Genomic DNA, 15,443 nt, shown 5'->3' with positions numbered 1-15,443 from the left:
ATATTTTATTTTTATTCCTTAGTTTTGTTTTTTGAGATAAACAATTGAATAATTGTGAAATGTCAATAATTATCTAAACGTTGAATTCCGCGTTTTGATTGTCCCGATTTGAGCTCCTCAAATTGTACCGGCAAAAAGGAGCAATCAGAGTATCAGCGAAATACGGTTTCCCAACAAGTCATACAAAACAAGGAGTTTGGGGAGATCGACATTGCGAATACATGCAAGTTGGAATCAGTGTTGCCACATTTTAATCTATACCAGAAGGGGAAAAAATCTTTCTCATCTGTTCTTTTCCTTCAAAAAATCTGTACCAAAAATCTATACCATCGGAATTAATTAATGTAGAGAAAAATCATGAAATATGAAAAAACACTCATTTATTTACTACAAAATATATCTATGATCTAGATTTACATACCCAAATCACTCGTGTGTTTGATGATGTTTACACATAGTCTTTCTAAATTTAGATTAGATTTAGAATTTAGAAATCTCACAAAAAAATCTGTACCAATCTGTACATTTTGACGAAAATCTGTAATCTGTACCGTACAGAATCTGTACCCAAAATTACGAGAAAAAATCGGTACCTTTACACATAAATCTGTACGTATGGCAACACTGGTCGGATCTGTTAAAAATTAAAAAAAAAATCCTAGAAATAAAGTGTTTAGATTTTCATTTCAAACAATCCCATGGAAAATAAATCAAATAACTCTTAACTCTTGATGAACATGTTGGTGGTTCTGAAAAGAACCTTTGGTTTTGTTATTCACGTCGACACAGTAGTATGTTTCGCAGAAGGAAAAATATGAAATCAATAATGTTGACGGCTACTATAGCAATCGCGATGGAACGGATTTTCACCTCAGATAACAAAAAAATTTCTTCTTTAAAACGGCTTGCAATAAACGCATTAAACAATTGCTTATACTTTGAAGAAACTTTCAATTCGGAATTTGTAAAAACTCACAGTTACTTAAGATACTCAAAGTTACGTTACGTTTCGTTACACAGGCTCTCCCCAAGCAAAAAAAAATCAGTTTATATATTAGGTGTAAGTTTCTTCGGTTCTACAACAGATGGCGTAACATGATTATAATTCCAGTGTATCAAATTTCCAGACATTCGTTGGAAAGCTACTGTCATTGCGCGTCTTTTTCAGTATATGTCAAAAAGTTGAAGCGTAAACAACATAGTTTTTTGCCACTTCGAATATGTCGAATTTCGTACCAACGGGAGTGTTTTTGCGGGGAGTGTTACCTCGTTACTTCAATATGGCGAAAAAACAATTTTCCCCCTTTTTTTTGAAAAAAACCCATTTTTGGGAAAAGTGGAAAGATTGACTTTTCGAAAAGGTCACGCTAATAAAAAAAAAATAGAAAAAAATACGGCTCTAATGTTTTGCGATAAAGAACAAAATTATCACTTTTTACGAAAATCTTAGAACCACTATATCGGTTTGGCATGGAATTTATTTATTTATTTATTTATTCATTTCGTCAAACAAATGTAGACTACACACTTATACACTAATGGCTGTATAATGGAATGGCTGTATATACCCCTCTTTCTCTCTCTCGCTCTCTCTTTTCTATTTTATTCACTATTTCCCCTCTCAGAATAATTTTCCTAAAGTTTTCAAATTCTGATAATTGCAAATTGTTTACTTCAAATAATTAAAAAGAAACAATCAACGTGAAAGATTTACTCGTTTGTAAAGAAGAAAAGTTTTCTGATAAACATTACATATTGTGTGCTTCTTATTCTTTGGATTTTATTAATTTTTCAAATTTTTAACGAAATGTTTCAAAATCTGGTGATTGATCGATTGTTTCTGAATCTTAAAGAAATGAAATCAAACGCTGCTTTGCGGTTAGCTTTGACACTAATTTCTATCGATAAATTTTTCCATTTTATTTCATAAACTTGTTCACCTTTGTCGTTATATTGAATAAAGTTTTTTTTGTTACTTGGAGATTCGACAAAAATCATAATCATATTTGCTTTTTAATTTTTCTAAATGATCAATTCTGGTAATTGTTACATCCAGATTTTTGTAACATTAGAGTATGTCGGTGTAAATGCTCAGTTAATTAAAATAGCTATATCTCGATTATTTCTTAACCAAACTTTACTTACTTACTTTAGACATAAACTGGGAAACAAGAAGCAACTCGGGTAGGCATAAACTGGATACAACCGACACTGTGGATAAAAATGGCCCCTTCTGATTTTTTCTGTTAAAGGTTTTTTTTTGCAAATTGCAACACTTGCCCATTCTTTACGTTCGAGTCACCCAGCTGTTCATGTCGCGTTACAGTAAAAAAAAACAGCAAAACTCAACCGGTCAGCAAACCTGCTGAGACAGCTTGTGTATTTTTTTTTCTATTTAAGGATAAATGTGTTGGTCGGAAATTTTGTAAAAATCGATAATTTTTTATAAATTTAATTCATCTTCTTTTTCAGTGCATTCTGTGAGAAAGTATGTGATTTTATTGACGAATTCACGTTGGATTTACAACCAGATGGCGCAGCGAGTAAAATGAGGATGTTTTGTTTTTTTACTATGAAATTCGTTCAAATTTTCTAGAAAAATCAGAATTTATCTTCAAATTTCCCGGTTTCATGTATTCTTTCCACGCTGAAGAGGTTAGAAAATCATCATTTTACAATGTGCTATGTATATTACGTGGAATGGCTTGTTATAAGTATTGTAACTTAAATTTTTTTCAACTAAGTAAACGATGAATAGGGTGTTTTGCACTAAAAATACTACAAATCCTTCTCGTATCGGCCCCTACATAATCAATGATATCAGCCAATTTGATATGATATCGATTTCATCGCAATTATCCATAGTATCAATAACCGGTATGCATTATCAAACTTAAAATTTTCGAAGATTATCTATGACTTTGGTCAAATCGCGTGTTGAAACCATCGTAAATATACAAAACTCCAACTTTCTTACCATATACTGACGAAATTCAATGGCTGAAATGAATCTAAATTGAAATAAAATGAATAATCACCACCGAATCTTGCTTTTCAGTGCGTAAAATAAACAAACACCCTCACTTTTGTGGTTCTGAGCTCTAATGTAGATGTCGCATGAGCTGATTCAGCTTTGCGTAAATTCGTCAATTGCTTGCCGATGCTTTGTTTTGAAATTTTGAGTCCACTTGGGGTAAACCGACACTTTTAGTCAAAGTAAAACCAACACCTTGTTAGAGTTTCACTAACAGGAAAAATGCATTCTTTTATGTGGATGTCTCGTGTATATGTTTCTAAGACAAAATGGCAGAGCTGGACTGATATTCAGCTTAAACAGCCAGAACCAACGTTGAGCAGGACTTGCGAACAAAAAACACTCCCTTGTTCAACTCTCATCGGTCACATTTCCATCGTCTCCCACTAACAAATAAAATTTTCATTTAAATAATTTCGATCATTGAAATTCCCACAGAAATTATTTATCTATATTCGTATTTTCTATATTCGTGATATATAATTTCTTTTTTGGCATCGAGTTAAATCGTGACGAACGGGCACCAAATCATTGTTATTTATATATATATATATATATATATATATATATATATATATATATATATATATATATATATATATATATATATATATATATATATATATATATATATATATATATATATATATATATATATATCTGAGCTGGTCAAAACAACACACCGCGAAAAACCTATGGATTCAATGATTCATCAGTAAACTATATGTTTTTGCAGCACAAATACATGACTTTGTTCGTGTTTTTATCATTTGAAATCTTTGCATTCCAATTACGGGGACCGTTCAGAAACAGCTGTCAGTAAAATCGCCAAAAATCGAAAAATGCATTTATTCAAAAACAGGAAGTGGGTTATATCTATGGTATAACCGCAAGGGTGACGTAGGACTATCGTTGATTTAGAGATCATTTGTTTGAAGTTGAATCTAAATCCATCCTGAATGAATGAATAAATAAATATTTGGGTGACTTCAAAAACGAGAGTGTTACTTTGAAGACTCAAGGTTTTATGCATCCAATATTGGATACAAAAAACCTTGTTCTGAAGAATAATCTTCAGAAGTTTTCCTGTTAACTGCACTTGATTGACAAATCACAAAACCAAATGTATGTGGTCGCAGTATTATATGGATAGAAAACATTAAAATAAACTCGCTTGAATGTAATTTTCAATTCCAAGGGGAACTGGCAGATTATTTTTCAGCAACGATCATTTCTTTCCAGGTTTCCTCTCGATAACCAGCAAACGAAAAGAGTTGCGTGTATGTGTGTGTGTGTGGCGGCTGCTTCTATGTCTTCCCGAGGAACCGTATTTCGATGCTGATACTCTCTTGGTCACCTTCTCTTCTCCTTCTGATCGATCGGCTTTTCTGCGCTCCCTCACAGTTAAAACAAACTGATTGCATTTCAGGTCAGGTCAAGCCAGGTAATGAATACCTCGATCCCTCGCCGTTCAGCTCGTTCAGAAACGATGTTGTCTTGTCGATGTCCTCAGGCGTCGTGCACAAATTACGTAACGTAAAACCCCTTTCGTAACGCAATTTCCTATCTCTAATAAACAGAAAGTAACGCAACATCTAACCCCTCTCCCCTTATCGCGTTACGTAATTTGTGCACGACGCCTCACGAAAATGAATGGGTTTCACCACCAGAATATCATTTCAGTATGCTTTTCGTGCGTGATTGAATCGAGAGAAGGTGTGGTTTACGATGGCAATTTGGAAGGCAAACTAGAGGAGAATGAACTCTCTGAGTATGAAAATTTCGGCGACTGAGCAATAATCGATTGAAAATTATATAATTTTGGCGATATGAAACATTTTCCGTTTTTCATGTTATGCATCCATTATTGGATACGAAAATATCCTACTGATGGGAAAGAATAATCTTCAGAAGCTTTCCAGCTAATTACACTTGATTGAAAAATTACGAAATCAAATGTATTTGGTCGCTGTGTTCGCCATATAATTAGAAAACATTAAAATAAACTCTTTCGCATGGATGTATTCTTCAATTCCCAGGGAACTGGCAGATTATTTTTCAGCAACGATTAGATCTTTCCGGAATTTTCTCGATGCTGTATGGCATCCAAACGAAAATTCTCATTTCAGTTTGACCTGCAAAAAACTTTTCTGAACTCTAATCCATCAAATTTGGAGCCCTGAAAAGGGCCGTTGATTATATGCTAAGCTAATACAGCACCCTCTCCTTGGATTCGACGGGCCAGCTGAATGTCCTTGGGCATGATGTGACGCGTTTTACGTGGATAGCACACAAATTTGTATCTTCGAATAAGCCTCCTGCAGCGTCATAACCGCGGAACTTTGGAAGCGCAAGTCGGTTTTGAAGTCCTGAGCAATTCCACGAACCAAAAGCTGCAAAGGTAGCTTGCGGATCAGCAATTCGGCCGACTTCCGATAGCGATGAATTTCACGCAAAGTTCCCGGTCGATAGCGATGTGGCTTCTTCACCTATCCTGCGGCTGGTGCGCTTATCCGAGCTGCTTTCATGTGCCTTACCACTGAAAGACTAACCTGCTATCTGCTTGGTCCCAAACAAACGAGTCGTCACGGTGCGAGAGTAGAGTAAGAAATGAACGAAAGCAAAGGAAGCGTCATTTTATAACCTGTTTTCGAAGCTATCATTAAGCTATTGAAACAATTTTCCGACTCAATAAATAGCAATCATATAACTCATGGACATTTTATCTTTTGTATGAAATGATTATTACTGTTCCGTTGATCCGAAGCAGAATGAATCACGCTTAAAGAAGGAATGGATTTTTAACGTAGGACTACGTCTTTCATTTCTATACCGGGGTGTAAAATCAAAGTTTCGAAAACGAAAGCGTTACGCCGGAGACCGAGATTTTGAGCGTTAATAGCTCCTAAACAACTGAACGAAATGGTATGATAAACACTTCATTCGAAAGATAAAATGTCTACGCGTTCTATACTTGTTACTTTTTGATCCAAAAACTTGTTTCAATAGTCTTAAAATTGCTTTCAAAACAGGCTATTGAAATCACTAATCGGTATATAAGCGAGCGCCGCTCGGAAATCCACTCAGTTCTAATTGAACAGCGATTGGAGCATGTTGTCGCTGTTGTGGTGAAGCTCTTCATTTATCATGAAAGCGCTGATGAACGGTGTCACCAAGAGCCTGTTTGTGCACCTTAGGCCAGACATGAATCCATCAGGAGGGGAGTGATGCCACAAACGGTTCCCCGGGAAGATCTCGAAAGCAGCCGCCACACACACACACATACACGCGCGGAATTCTTTCCGTTTGGATGCCATTCAGCATCGACAAAGATTCGGAAAATAATCTGCCAGTTCCTCTGGGAATTTAAAAATACATTCATGTGAAAGAGTTTATTTGAATGTTTTCTATCCATGTAACACTGTGACCAAATACATTTGGTTTTGTGATTTTTCAATCAATCACAATTAACAGGATAGCTTCAGAAGATTATTCTTCCCCATAAGTAGGATATTTCCGTATCCAATATTGTATGCGCCCGCAATCGATTATTGCTCAGTCGCCGAAAGTTCCGAGCTCAGAGAGTTCATTCCCCTCTAGTTTGCCTTCCAAATTGCCATCGTAAACCACACCTTCTCTCGATTCAATCACACACAAAAAGCATACTTAAGCGATATTCTGGTGGTGAGACACATTCATTTTTCGTGAGGACATCGACAAGACAACATCGTTGCCTAACGTGCTGGAGGAGGTGGACGGCGAAGGATCGACACATACACGCGCAGAACTCTTTCCGTTAGGATGCCATTCAGCATCGGGAAAGTTCCGGAAAGATCTAATCATTGCTGGAAAATAATCTGCCAGTTCCTCTGGGAATTTTCAAAATATATTCATGTGAAAGAGTTTAATTGAATGTTTTCTATCCATGTAACACTGTGACCAAATATGTTTCAATCAAGTGCTATTAACAGATGGTTATCGAGTTAGCATTAACCACTGGTGGGCTTCCAGTATCGAGGAAAATGTGGAAATATCTAATCGTTACTGAAAATAATCTGCCAGTTCCTCTGGGAATTTAAAAATACATTCATGTGAAAGAGTTTATTTGAATGTTTTCTATCCATGTAACACTGTGACCAAATACATTTGGTTTTGTGATTTTTTAATCAATTGCCATTAACAGGATAGCTTCTGAAGATTATTTCTTTCCCAGCAGTAGGATATTTTCGTATCCAATATTGGATGCATAAAACCTTGTACCTCCAACGTAACGCTCTCATTTTCGAAGTCCCCCAAATATTCATTTATTCATTCATTCAGAATGGATTCAGATTCAACTTCAAACAAAGGATCACTGAATCAACGATAGTCCTACGTCACCATTGCGGTTATACCATAGATATTACCCACTTTCTGTTTTTCTTGGAATTTACTCAGCAAAAATAATGCCCTTTCCCAACACTTAAAAACGACAAACGGTAAACAGTTTCATCAAAGTGATTTCTTCGATATGGGGATATATTCACTACATCATGTCATGTATTTCATATTCTTCATTATGAAATCCATATCCATGGCACCTATCGGTATCGAATTATCATCGACACCGCGATTTTCGCTAAATGCTCCTTTCAGTTCGGCCTGTAAAAAACTTTTCTGAACTCTAATCCATCAAATTTGGAGCCCTGAAAAGGGCTGTTGATTATATGCTAAGCTAATATAGCACGCTCTCCTCGGATACGATGGGCCAGCTGGATGTCCTTGGGCATGATGTGACGCGTTTTGCATGGATAGCACACAAATTGGTATCTTCGAATAAGCCTCCTGCAGCGTCATAACCGCGGAACTTTGGAAGCGCAAGTCGGTTTTGAAGTTCTGAGCAATTCCACGATCCAAAAGCTGCAAAGGTAGCTTGCGGATCAGCAATTCGGTCGACTTCTGATAGCGACGAATTTCATGCGAAGTTCCCGGTCGATAGCGATGTGGCTTCTCCACCTATCCTGCTACTGTTGCGCTTATCCGAGCTGCTTTCGTGGTGCCTTACCAGCGAAGGACTAACGAGCTCTCTGCTTAGTCCCGATGAAACGAGTCCTCACGGTGCGAGAGTAGAGTAAGAAATGAACGAAAGCAAGGGAAGTGTCATTTTATAAAACATAAAAGAATCGAATGTAAACCCCACCCTCTTTATTATATAAGCTTACTGTATACTCACGAATATAATAAGGGTGGGATTTAGATTCTATACTTTTATGGTTTATAAAATGACGCTTCCTTTGCTTTCGTTCATTTCTTACTCTACTCTCGCACCGTGAGGACTCGAGCTCGTTAGTCTTTCGCAGACAGCTCGTTAGTCATTCGGTGGTAAGGCACACGAAGTCAGCTCGGATAAGCGCACCAGTAGCAGGATAGGTGGAGAAGCCACATCGCTATCGACCGGGAACTTTGAGTGAAATTCATCGCTATCAGAAGTCGACCGAATTGCTGATCCGCAGCTACCTTTGCAGCTTTTGGATCGTGGAATTGCTCAGGACTTCAAAACCGACTTGCGCTTCCAAAGTTCCGCGGCTATGACGCTGCAGGAGGCTTATTCGAAGATACAAATTTGTGTGCTATCCACGTAAAACGCGTCACATCATGCCCAAGGACATTCAGCTGGCCCGTCGAATCCAAGGAGAGGGTGCTATATTAGCTTAGCATATAATCAACGGCCCTTTTCAGGGCTCCAAATTTGATGGATTAGAGTACAGAAAAGTTTTTTACAGGCCGAACTGAAAGGAGCATTTAGCGAAAATCGTGGTTTCGATAATAATTCGTTACCGATAGGTACCATGGATATGGATTTCTAAATGAAGAATATGAAATACATGACATGATGTAGTGAATATATCCGAAGAAATCACTTTGGTGAAACTGCATTATAAAATTATTTGTGTACGAATGCCGCAATCGATAGTCGACTCTAATTTGCGCTGGGTAATTTCCTCGGAGGACTCGATTCCTCCTTTGAACATTAATAATCTAATAATCTCTTTCTGGCAAAACGATGTGGTATGAATCACATTATTTGAATGATAGAATGAAGAAGTTTTCTGCCAATTTCCTTCAACCTCCAAACGTATCTTTCTCCCGTTTGTCGTGTTCGCGTTCGCTAATCCTTTCTCACAACACCTATTTCTCGTTTGAGAAATTGTTGAGTAAACATTGTTTGCCAGTGCGCGTAGAGCGGGAATTCCTAAAGATTCATTGCACCTCTAATAAATTGCCGAAAGACATGGTCTTATGTTGATCGCACTTGATTGAAAAAATCCAAAACGAAATGTATTTGGTCGCAGCATTATATGAGTAGAAAGCAAATAATCGCTCGAAAATGACTTGATTTTCGCGATGTGAAACATTTTCCGTTTTTCATGTTATGCATCCAATATTGGATACGAAAATTTCCACTGATGGGGAAAACAAATATTCAGAAGCTTTCCTGTTAATTGCGATTGATTGAAAAATAACAAAACCAAATGTATTTGGTTGCAGTGTTATATGGATAGAAAACATTAAAATAAACTCTTTCGCATGAATGTATTTTTCAATTCCCAGGGGAACTGGCAGATTATTTTTCAGCAACGATGATAGCAACGAGAATTCCGCGCGTGTATGTGTGTGTGTGTGTGTGTGTGTGTGTGGCGGCTGCTCCGATGTTTCAAGCGGAACCGTGGCATCACTCTCCTCCTGATGGATTCCCTTTTGGCCTTAGGTGTACAAACAGGCTCTTGGTGAAACCGTTCATCAGCGTTTTCATGATAAACGAAATTAGCTTCACAACAACAGCGACAACATGCTCCAATCGCTGTTTAATCATAACTGAGTGGGTTTACGAGCGGCGCTCGCTTATATACCGATTGGTGATTTCAATAGCCTGTTTTGAAAGCAATTTTAAGACTATTGAAAAAAGTTTTTGGATCAAAAAGTAACAAGTATATGACGCGTAGACATTTTATCTTTCAAATGAAGTGTTTATCATACCATTTCGTTCAGTTGTTTAAGAGCTATTAACGCTCAAAAGCTCGGTCTCCAGCGTAACGCTTTCGTTCTCGAAACTTTGGTTTTACACCCCGGTATAGAAATGAAAGACGTAGTCCTACGTCAAAAAAAAACAATTACATGCTTTCAATGTGCTTTCCTTCCGATTAAATACACGATTACCAGCGATTTTTCCACTTTTGGAAGAAAAAATTGGCTCATACAAAGTTCACCATAGTCTTCCTTCGGAGCGGAAGTAAAAGAAGTTGGCCCGGCTCATGAGTTGTTGAGTCTGATAGGTAGGAACAGGTGGAGTCGCCTCCCTGATGTCGGTGATTGGCACTAAAGTGGCGGAAATAGGCCGACGAAAAATAAGCGAAGATAAAAAAAAAAAAAAAGTTCACCATCAGCCTCCTTCATCATATCGACCTTTTCTGGCGCGGATTTGCCCAAGCCATGGCAAAATTTTATCGCACAACGTTGTTCATTTTTCAACGTCGCGTCACACATAGCGAAAACTTCGGAGGCGAAAACCAACACGATTTCAAAACACATACTCATCCGCTAAAAACGAGTGTAGAGATAATACTGACAGTTGTTCTGGAAACAAAAAAAAAACAAGCTTTACACTGATAGTTGTTTCTGAATGCTCCTCGTAGGGGAAGTGGGGGCATAGCGGTCACCCTAAGGAATATGCTAATTTCCAGCGTCCACATACCGCTACAATTCCCGTTTTTCTAAGAATATTATTGTTCAACTCATTGTTGTTCAAGATAGCATACGGCTTTTCCTATAAGAAATCAAAATAGTACATTTTTCCTCATTAGAGAAAAAGGTGAAAAATCGAACTTTTTTTTTGCTTGGAGGTAAAGTGGTCACCTAGTGGGGACAAAGTGGTCACTCGCACATATCAAGCTAAATGGGATAGATTTATGCGTTTTTTTCGTCCAAATTTGTTCAAACCATATTCGATATAGTAGGTACATGTACGAAATAAGCTTGGTATATTCACCTAGATTTTCTCAACCATACAAAAACGTTATAAGAAACACATAACGTTCCGCATAATGAGGCTTGATTTAGTTGGAGTGGCATATTTTTCCAGGATCAAAGCCACAAAAGGATCTTCTCCAAGAGCAGAATGTGATGTGGTATATCAGCTTTAGTAAACAGAACATTGTAAGTTGTTTTTCACCTATGATCACTTTGCCTCCAAACATCAAAGTAATTACTATGCTAATTAATCGCTGAGATTAAACAAAATATTAGGCTGTCAAAAAAGTCCTGCGGTATTTCCGCGAGGTGTCGTTGTAAGCGCGTAGTTCTAGTTGTATTCATTGTATCGAGTCATACTATAGCTTGTTGGAAAGGTATTTTTGCGCGCTTTAATATAGTCCTCGACAGTGTTTTGTTTGGTTAAGTCGTTCGTGAGTTATAGTGTCGCAAATATGGAGCAAAATAAAGAGAAAATCCGACATATTTTACAGTACTACTATGACAAAGGCAAAAATGCATCTCAAGCTGCCAATAAAATTTGTGCAGTTTATGGACCCGATACAGTTTCCATTTCCACCGCACAACGATGGTTTCAACGTTTTCGTTCTGGTGTAGAGGTCGTCGAAGATGCGCCACGCTCCGGAAGGCCTGTCGTCGAAAATTGCGACAAAATCGCTGAATTAGCCGAGAAAGACCGGCATAGTAGCAGCCGTGACATCGGCCAAGAGCTGGGGATAAGTGATCAAACCGTTATTAACCATTTGAAGAAGCTTGGATTCACAAAGAAGCTCGATGTATGGGTGCCACACACGTTGACGCAAAAAAACATCTTTGACCGTATCGACGCATGTGAATCGCTGATGAATCGCAACAAACTCGACCCGTTTCTGAAGCGGATGGTGACTGGCGATGAAAAGTGGGTCACTTAGGACAACATGAAGCGCAAACGGTCGTGGTCGAAGCCCGCTGAAGCGGCTCAGACGGTGGCCAAGCCCTCATTAACGGCCAGGAAGGTTCTGCTGTGTGTTTGGTGGGATTGTCAAGGAATAATCTATTATGAGCTGCTTCCCTATGGCCAAACGCTCAATTCGGACCTGTACTGCCAACAACTGGACCGCTTGAAGGTAGCACTCATGAAGAAGAGGCCATCTTTGATAAACAGAGGCCGCATTGTCTTCCATCAGGACAACGCCAGGCCACACACTTCTTTGGTGACGCGCCAGAAGCTCCGGGAGCTCGGATGGGAGGTTCTTTTGCATCCGCCGTATAGTCCGGACCTTGCACCAAGTGACTACCACCTGTTTTTGTCCATGGCGAACGAGCTAGATAGTCAGAAGTTAGCCACAAAAGAGGCCTGTGAAAATTGGCTATCCGAGTTTTTTGCCAATAAGGAAGCGAGCTTCTATAACAGGGGTATTATTAAGTTGGCATCTCGTTGGGAACAAGTCATCGAAGAAAACGGCGCATATTTGACTTAAAACAGATGATTGTAACTAATTTTATGAACATATGAAAATTCAAAAAAAGTACCGCAGGACTTTTTTGACAGCCTAATATATGTTCCCCTCCCCTAGAATATGTAAACAGTCGTCCAAACTAATGATTTGTCCAATATATCAGATTGAGTAAGCTAAATTTCACGAGAAATTCCTTAGATACCATGCGCACAGAATCGAGAGAGAAATTTCTGTTTTTATTTACATTTCGACATGCAACAGCTCTACTGAAGTACAGAGTGACTCAAAAGTCATTAAATTCTTCAAACATAAGGTGCATATCAATACAGTTTCAATAGTCAATAGTTATACTACCAAACAAGCAGGTGACCACTTTGCCCTCACTGACCAATTTTCCCCCACTACCCTACGTATGATTTGGAACTAACCTCCCTCCCCCTCTTAACACTTTCGTCGCCCATCGATTCAGGACTACTTTGGGGGTTTCTGCCATACAAATGAAACACAAATTTCTGCATTACTCGAGAATTATTCAAGCAAATGAAATCAAATTAGGCATATTGAAATTTTGGGGTGCAATAAATGTTTCTATGATGGTTAGACTCTCCACCCCCCTCTCTAAGGGGGGCTGCCATACAAACGAAACACAAACTTCTGCATAACTCGAGAACTAATCAAGCACAATTTTGGATGTGAGGGTTTTTGGGTATGAGAAATGTTTCTATAATGGTATGACATCCCTCCCTCTTCTGGAATGGAGAGAGGGTCCCTTAAACATATTACACATATTTCAACCAAAAATATTCCAACCAAACATGACAATTGAAAATTTTCGGAAAACTCTGTAGGAAAAAGGGAAAATTCGGAAAATTAAATTCCCATATGTTCTGCAATTACACAGTGACAAGTGCTGTTAGTCCATTCGATGTTTGCGCTAGTGAAATTGATCTTTGTTCGAAACTGGAAATGGATTTTAATGTGATGAAACCAGCTGTATGACACCCGCCATGTTTTTGGTGCCAACATCTCAAACGTCAAAAGTATTTGTTTTCTTCAAAACAGCAATCCGCGTTGGCGGCATTGTGCTTCGTTTACTAGTTTAGGGGAGCGTCAACGAATAGCTGATTTTCAGTCGGAATGAACGTGTTTACAAATTAAAATTATGAATGAAAATTAGCTTTTCCATATCAAATTAGTATTCTATTTGAATTAAAAACATTTTTTTTGGCAGGTGGTGAAAAAGTCTCATACGAAAATTGTTTATGAAGATAATTTTATATTATAATAAAAAAATTCAGCAACAATTTTGGAATTGTATAACCATATGGTTGAATGAATGTCAGAAATAGGTGTTTCAAGTAATTAAATAACATGATGTGAAAATTTTCATTCAATTTTTAAAATTTCAAAACCGGCTTCGTGTCTTTTAATCTGATAGAGATTACACTAACAAGTTTGGGACACAAATTATGGCCCTAATTTGAAGTCGCCACCAGACGTCGACACCATCGCGAATTACCAATTTACCACCATCTGACATATCGTGATGTCGATGATGGACTTTTACAGCAGAGGGATAGTGAGATATGCGATGACGGTAGGTAGAGTTAGATAGTGATAATCGTGATAATCGTTTCGAATCCAATACATAATCGAATCACAAAAAAGCTATTTTTCTATTAATGTTTGACATTCATACATTAATGAAAAATTGATTTCTTGAGATTCGATTATGTATAGGATTTGAAAATAATTGTTGAAAAAGAAGGTCGACTATATATATATATATATAATCAAGTCCAACCTGTAGTATGAAATTGTTGGATTAACATTGACGTTTCCGTTAGCCAACCCAAAGACAGAACAGTTTATTTTCAAAGATAGACGACCGTTGAATTTTGACAAAATTTTGCTAGACTCATTGTTTTTGTCTTTTTGTTGTTTTTGATATTGTTTCGGGTTAACACCTTCGTCGCCCAGAGCGATTCGGTCGAGTTTCTTGCGGGACCCAAATTCAACTGTCGGTGCGCTAGAGAAATAAGCCGGCGACGATAATAATGAATACGGATTCGATTCAGGACTACTTCTCTGTTGAATCCGAATGAAATCAACCGACTGCTGATTAGAAAACTTATAATTTTATTTTATAAAATATGTAGTCCGCCATATTGTAGCGGACGCCATCTTGGATTTCCAAGATCATAGAATACGCAGTTTTATAACGATAGCAGAGATAAAGGCGTGCTCTCAAATTTCAGATCAATCGGTCACCAAGAAGGAGGTTAAATTCCTATTCATGTGGGAAAACCCTGCAGATAAACATACAAACATATTGGGTTGGGGAAAAAGAAATGTCGTATATTGTCAATATATGGCAACACTTAAACATATCTTGTGTTGTACTTATCGCATTGGGTCATACTATACGGTTATTTAAAGACGACAACCTGTGCTACAAGTGTCGTTTTGACAGTGTTGTGTCCTTTTCAGTCTCAAGTTATAGCGCGTCAAAGATGGAGTCCACCAAGCAAGAAATTCGCCATAATTTACGTTTTTACTACCTGCGAGGTAAAACTGCAACGAAGGCGGCCGAAAAAATTCGTGTAGTTTATGGACCCGTTTATGGACCCGATACTGTAACGATTCGCACAGCACAGCGTTAGTTAGATCGATTTCGTTCTGGCGTAGTGACTGTCGAAGATACACCCCGTATTGGTAGGCCAGTCGTCGTGGAAACCGATAAAATCGTTGAAATCATCCAAGTAGACCGGCATTTGAGCACTCGCTCGACTGGCCAGGAACTGGGTATAGACCATAAAACCGTTTGGAACCATTTGCAGAAGATTGGATTCCAAAAAAAGCTGGATGTATGGGTGCCACACGAGTTGAGGCAAAAAAATCTTTTAGACTGAATCAACGCCTGCGATGCACTGCTGAAACGG

This window comes from Toxorhynchites rutilus, chromosome 2 (genome assembly GCF_029784135.1).
Source record: "Toxorhynchites rutilus septentrionalis strain SRP chromosome 2, ASM2978413v1, whole genome shotgun sequence".
NCBI lineage: Eukaryota > Metazoa > Arthropoda > Insecta > Diptera > Culicidae > Toxorhynchites > Toxorhynchites rutilus.
Note: the sequence above shows the minus strand (reverse complement) of the source record.